The sequence below is a fragment of the Vipera ursinii genome (genome assembly GCF_947247035.1).
Source record: "Vipera ursinii genome assembly, chromosome: 4".
Taxonomy (NCBI): domain Eukaryota; kingdom Metazoa; phylum Chordata; class Lepidosauria; order Squamata; family Viperidae; genus Vipera; species Vipera ursinii.
Genome location: NC_139514.1, coordinates 9,387,172 through 9,393,086, shown reverse-complemented (window position 1 = coordinate 9,393,086; position 5,915 = coordinate 9,387,172). Strand labels below are relative to the sequence as shown.

Here is a 5,915-nt window from a genome sequence, read left to right as displayed (position 1 = left end):
ATCCGGTATGGCTTCACCCTTGGCGGGCTTTGACCTTTGTCTCCTAACTTATGATTCCTTCTCATGATTCTTTGCTGCACTGAGGTTGGCTCTGGTCCAGTGTAAATGTCAGAGCTGGACGATCCAGGAGGAGATTTGGCAAAAGATTTAAGACATTTAACACATGATTAAGACAGTAGAAGAGATGTTTCGAAGAATATCTTTTTCCCCCCACAACTAGTACAGTGGCCTCCAGTCAAAACATCTGATGTTTGTCTGCTAGATCTGCTGATATGCATATGTAGCAAGTAAGCCTATCTAATATGTACCAGGTAAGTCAATCTACAAGTTAATTAATTTTTTTGTTGCTGTTGTTGTTGCTAAGTCATGTAGGGCCCTTTGTGATCCCATGTACCTAAGCACACCAGGCACCCTGTCTTCCACTGTCTACCAGAGTTTGCCCAAATTCATGTTCCTTGCGACATTGACACTATCTAACCATCTCATCCTCTGCCGTTCCCTTCTCCTTCTGCCTTCCATCTTTCCCAACTGTTATGTATCCAAGTGCAGGCACCTGCATAGCAACAGCCACCAGGGGGCGTTGGCCTGGATGGTTTTGGTGGGAAACCCCGTTTTGGCGGGAAACCTAGGGCCAACCCCATTGGCTAGCCGCCTTCCCAGCCAGGTATATAAGGAGGCCAGGTAGCCCTTGTTCTCCAGTACGACCCCCCCCCCACAATAAAGAGCTGAACACATACTCCGGCTGGCGTCTCTTCCTTGAGTCGGACCCACTACATTACACCAACATCAGGGTCTTTCCCAAGGAGTCCTCTCTTCTCATTAGGTGGCCCAAATATTTGATCTTCGGCTTCAACATCTGTCCTTCCAAAGGACAGTCAGGGTTGATTTCCTTTAGGATCGACTGATTGGATCTCCTTGCAATCCAAGGGATTATCAAGGGTCTTCTCCAATACCACAGTTTGAAGGCATCAGCTCTTTGGTGCTCAGCCGTCCTCGTGGTCCAACTCTGCTTGGACTGCAAGGAGATCAGATCAGCCATACATCACTACTGGGAAAACCATGGCTTTGACTCTATAGACCATTGTCGGCAATGTGATATCATTGCTTTTTAATACGCTATCTAGGTTTGCCGTTGTTCTGTTCCAGCCTACAACCGGCCCTGTTTGTGTGTCAGGGACAACCCCTTTTTCCTTTTAACAGTCAATAGGCTGGAAAAACCCAACCCAAATTTATTTATAGCTCAAACAAAAAAGCAACAGAATATTTCCTTCAATAAATGAATCAAAATAACAAACAAGCGTCAACAAACAAGAGTTAATCAGAAGTATCCAGAAGAGACCAGGATTATCTTAGAATGTCTCCAAATGGTTGCCTTCAGCAACCAGCCCCGCCCACACCTTCCCCTTTTATTATCAGTCCCAAGGCGTGGCTTCTCATTGCCTTCTCCTCCTCCCACTGAGTTGCCTCATTGATTTTCTCTGCTCTGCTCTGCTGGATTGCCTTCTGCTTCTAGCATCTCTGAACAGATTCAGCTGTGACTCTCTGAGTCTGGCACGTCCTCTTCACACAGCTGAGCCTCATGAGGAACATGACTGGAGAGGCCAGGCTAAGAGTCCTACAGTGCATCAGAGCCTGCCTCTGACACAAAAGGCTCTCCAAACCCCTCCTCCTCCTCCTCAGATTCAGCTGCTGGGAGCACAGGCTGACACTGAATCACAACAGCCATAGCTTTCCTCCCAGGGAGCAAATATCTTTTGATTTCATGGCTGCAATCACCATCTGCAGTGATCTTAGAGCCCGCCCCCCAAAATAAAATCTGTCACTGCTACCATTGGGTCGAATCCCAAGTGCCGCATAACAGAGTGAGCACCTGTTACTCATCTCAGCATCTGCCAACCTAGCAGTTCAAAAGCACGTAAAAATGCAAGTAGAAAAATAGGGACCACTACAGTGGGAAGGTAACAGCGTTCCGTGTGCCTTTGGCATCTAGTCATGCCGGCCACATGACCACAGAGACGTCCTTGGACAAGCACTGGCTCTTCGGCTTTGAAACAGAGATGAGCACCGGCCCCTAGAGTCAGAAACCACTAGCACGCATGTGCGGGGAACTTTACCTTTACCTTTAAATTAAATTAAATTTTGTTTCTCTCTAAGGGCTCTTCCACACAAACTGACATCACAGGCCATCCAAGAAAATAAAAAGACATGAATAGACTACGTCATGTTTAAATCACCCCTAATGAGCAGGGAAGGCATTGAAAGAGCCCTGGTGGTGCAGTGGATAGAGGGCAGTACTACAGGCTGCTTCTGCTGACTGCCGGCTGCCAGCAGTTTGGCAGTTCAAGTCTCACCAACTGAAGGTTGAGGGCTGTAAAGCATTGTGAAGTCTAAGTGCTACTGCTATTGCTAAAGGCAGAAAAACAGAAGAACAGAGTTGAAAGGGACCTTTGAGGTCTTACCATTTCAAACAAATGGTTGTCCAATGTCTTCTTTGAAACCTCCTGTTTTTTAAGACAGTGGTCTCCAACCTTTGCAGCTTGGCGGCCTGGTTGAGGGGGAGAAAGGAACCAGGCCATGTGAGTGCTGGGCCGGTGCACGCCCGCATGTGCACACAGCTCGACTTGCGCAAGTTGAGCTGCATGCACGTGTGCCTGGCCCACTGCTCATGCAGCCCAGTTGCAAATAGGCCACGGCCTGGTAGTGGACCGTGGCCCAGAGATTGGGGACCCCTGTTTTAAGACATCTTTTCCTATTCTGGTTTTATTAGCGATGTTTTCCCGTGTCTCCTGGCACAAGTTGTGTTATATACTCTTTCTGAAGTACGTCATACCAAGGCAAAGTTAAGATGGGGACCTGCTCTGCTCATAGTGGCTACCTGAGGATGCAGCCTGGGGATTCAGGTAATTTGTTACAATTTTACACATCAGATCCGGCAAAACTGTTCTACAACTTATTATTTGCTGGATGTGGAAGAAATTGGATTATGCCTTCTCCAAATCCTCTCTGGAGAAGATTGGAAAATGCTTACACTGAGCAAAGACATTAAGATAGCTTGTCCTGGCTTGGATAGGATGAGGGGCACAATTGTTCCGCACTTAAGACACTGGGCTTGTTGGCTAGAAAGCTGGCAGCCCAGGTTCAAGACCTGAGCACCACGCAACGGGTGAGCTCCTGTCCTTGCTCCAGCTCCTGCCTACCCAGCAGTTTGAAACCATGCAAATGCAAGTAGATTAATAGGTACCACTTTGGTGGGAAAGTAACAGCATTCCGTACACCTCAGCATTTAGTCATGCCGGCCACATAACCATGAAAGTCTATTCAGACAAACTCTGGCTCCCTCAGCTAGGAAACAGAAATGAGAACTGCCCCCTACAGTCAGATACAACTCAAAGGAGAAACTTTTAGCCTAGGACAGGGGTTGGGAACCTTGGCTCTTTTATGACTTGTGGACTTCAACTCCCAGAATTCCTGAACCAGCCATGCTGACTCAGGAATTCTGGGAGTTGAAGTCCTCAAGTCATAAAAGAGCCAAGGTTCCCTACCCCTGCCATATCCATCCATCCAAGGACATTTAATCAGGATAACCATCATCTACAAGGTCAGTTGATTGTAAAATAATGTCACAGTGTTGCTTTTCTCCATCCATAAACCCACCAAAAGTATTTTTTCCAATGACGATAAAAACAGGATTGAGTTAAATTTATCCTACTTCAACATAATCCTCTTTCCATACAAAGACTAACTTCTTAAAGCTGGCAAAAAAAAATCCCACTGACTTTTATTTAACTTCGCTTTCTGCTCAACTTTTCTTCTTTTTTTAAGAACATGATTATTACTTGAAAACTAAAAATGAAATGATTAATAAGTCTGCCCATCTATCTTGTGTTGGATAGGAGCATTTTCCATCAGGAAACCAAGTTGAAAAAGAATACAAATTATATTTGGATTGAACAGGAGATCCACTGTATATTTATGAATGCAAATTCCTTCACCTTTCAGCTAATCAGCATCATGGGCATTTAGTGACGCAAGAGCTGTTTGATTATAGATATGTTTGATGAATCTACAGGCATTACCCAATGATGAATGTCTTGATAAAGAAGATAAAACTCTAACTGACTTGTCTGATTACGTCTATCTTGTCCACAAAGCTATTGCTGGAGGGAAAGATAATTATTTCTTAAACTTTATATTTCCTGTTGTGTGCCTGATGCTAAAGCATCAAAGTCACTGATCATGAAATCATTGTAACAAGCTGACATAACTTGTGATCCACTGAGTCAAAATGCAGACACTGAACAGTGACCTCTGCTCTCTGAAAATGGCTGTTATCGCTACTGGAATATCAAATACAATAGCAGAAAGCAGAAAGCATAAATAATCTGCTCACAGAAATTTCAAGGCTGGTGCCTTTTCTGGGCAGCGGCGGGGTGGGTGGGTGTATATCCAATTTCATAAGCTGTTAGAAGAACTGCAATCATAAATCGAGTGAACAATTTTAAACAGGAACCAGATAAAGGGATGCAGGTAAGATCCTAAGTTTATAATTAGGATGTGTTCACAAGTCTGCCTAGCCCAGGGGTAGACAACCTTGGCTCTTTTATGACTCATGGACTGACTCAGGAATTCTGGGAGTTGAAGTCCACGAGTCATAAAAGAGCCACGTTTGCCTGGCCTAGCCAAAAAAGGCCCCGGGGATAGAGTCAGCAGGCTGAGGTTGCTGAAGGACCCAGGCCCAGTGGTGGGATTCAGCCAGTTCACACCAGTTCGGCAGAACCAGTAGCTAATTTTTTGTTCCCCAGGCCCAGAATGGACTTCCGGAAGTGGTGGAGAACCGGTTTCTCACATATTTGAATCCCACCAGTGTCCAGGCCTCTACAGGTAGTCCTTGACGTATGACCATAATTGAGCCCAAAATTTCTGTTGCTAAGCAAGGAAGTTGCTAAGTGAGTTCCGCTCCATTTTACAACATTTTTGTCATTGTTACTAACAGAATTGCTATGGTTGTTAAACGAATCATGCAGTCATTAAGCGAAACTGGTTTCCCCCCCAGTGGCTTTGCTTGTCAGAAGGTTCCAGGAAGATGGCAAATGACAATCTGTTGCAACCGTTGTAAATGGAGGCTAAAACATATAGGGAACGGTTGCTGGCAAGAGAACGCCTGTCTGATGTTGATGAATATAAATCACCGGGACCTGACAGATTATATACCAGAATTCTGAAGGAGCTGGAGGTTTTTTAGAAGAGACTGGACAGCCACTTGTTTCAAATTGTACAATGCCCCTTGTTTGAGCAGGGGGTTGGACTAGAAGACCTCCAAGGCCCCTTCCATTTCTATTCTGAATTGAATTTTTTCAGTGCCATTATAACTTTTAACAGCAGGCTACACACTTGTGAACCAAAGGGTTCCCTCTGTACATAATTGTATTTTGTTTTGTTTCTCTGTAACTCCATTTTTGTTCTAGTTATGCCAGCACGCTGAGCACCTGAGCACCTGAATGTGCCATTAGAGGAGCTGATATTAAATCAGAGCATGTGAGTGACACCAGAAAAGACTTTTTATGGGCTCACATTTCACAGCAGTGTTTCAGCCCTCGTTCGGAAAGTTGACCACCTTGTCACGAAAGCTTTAATTCTAAATTAAGAAGCATTCATCCAAGCTTCTCAAAATAATTTCAGTGCACAAGAACTGCTAAGTAACTAGCCAGGCGTCTTTTGTGGATGAGCTAGCTCTGTAGCAAGCTCACTGCCAATTAAGGGATCACTTAAGCTGTGTGAAAACTGACTTCTGGTGTCCAAAGTGGAAAATAAAAACAAGAGAAGTTAACTAGCAGCCATAAGCTATCGTGGATTAAGAAAAGATCATGCGCTTGAGTTTCTCCATGACTCTCAGGGTCCAGTCCAAGCTGGGAATA

General features: G+C 44.8%; 1 long non-coding RNA gene across 1 annotated transcript; it reads left to right on the top strand.

Annotated features, from left to right (window-relative positions):
- Nucleotides 1-283: 283 nt before the first annotated feature.
- Nucleotides 284-4,063, top strand: LOC310640635. Its single transcript, XR_014492576.1, has 3 exons — nucleotides 284-311; nucleotides 2,768-2,900; nucleotides 3,894-4,063. It is a non-coding gene; the product is annotated as an uncharacterized lncRNA (long non-coding RNA).
- The last annotated feature ends 1,852 nt before the right edge of the window (nucleotides 4,064-5,915 follow it).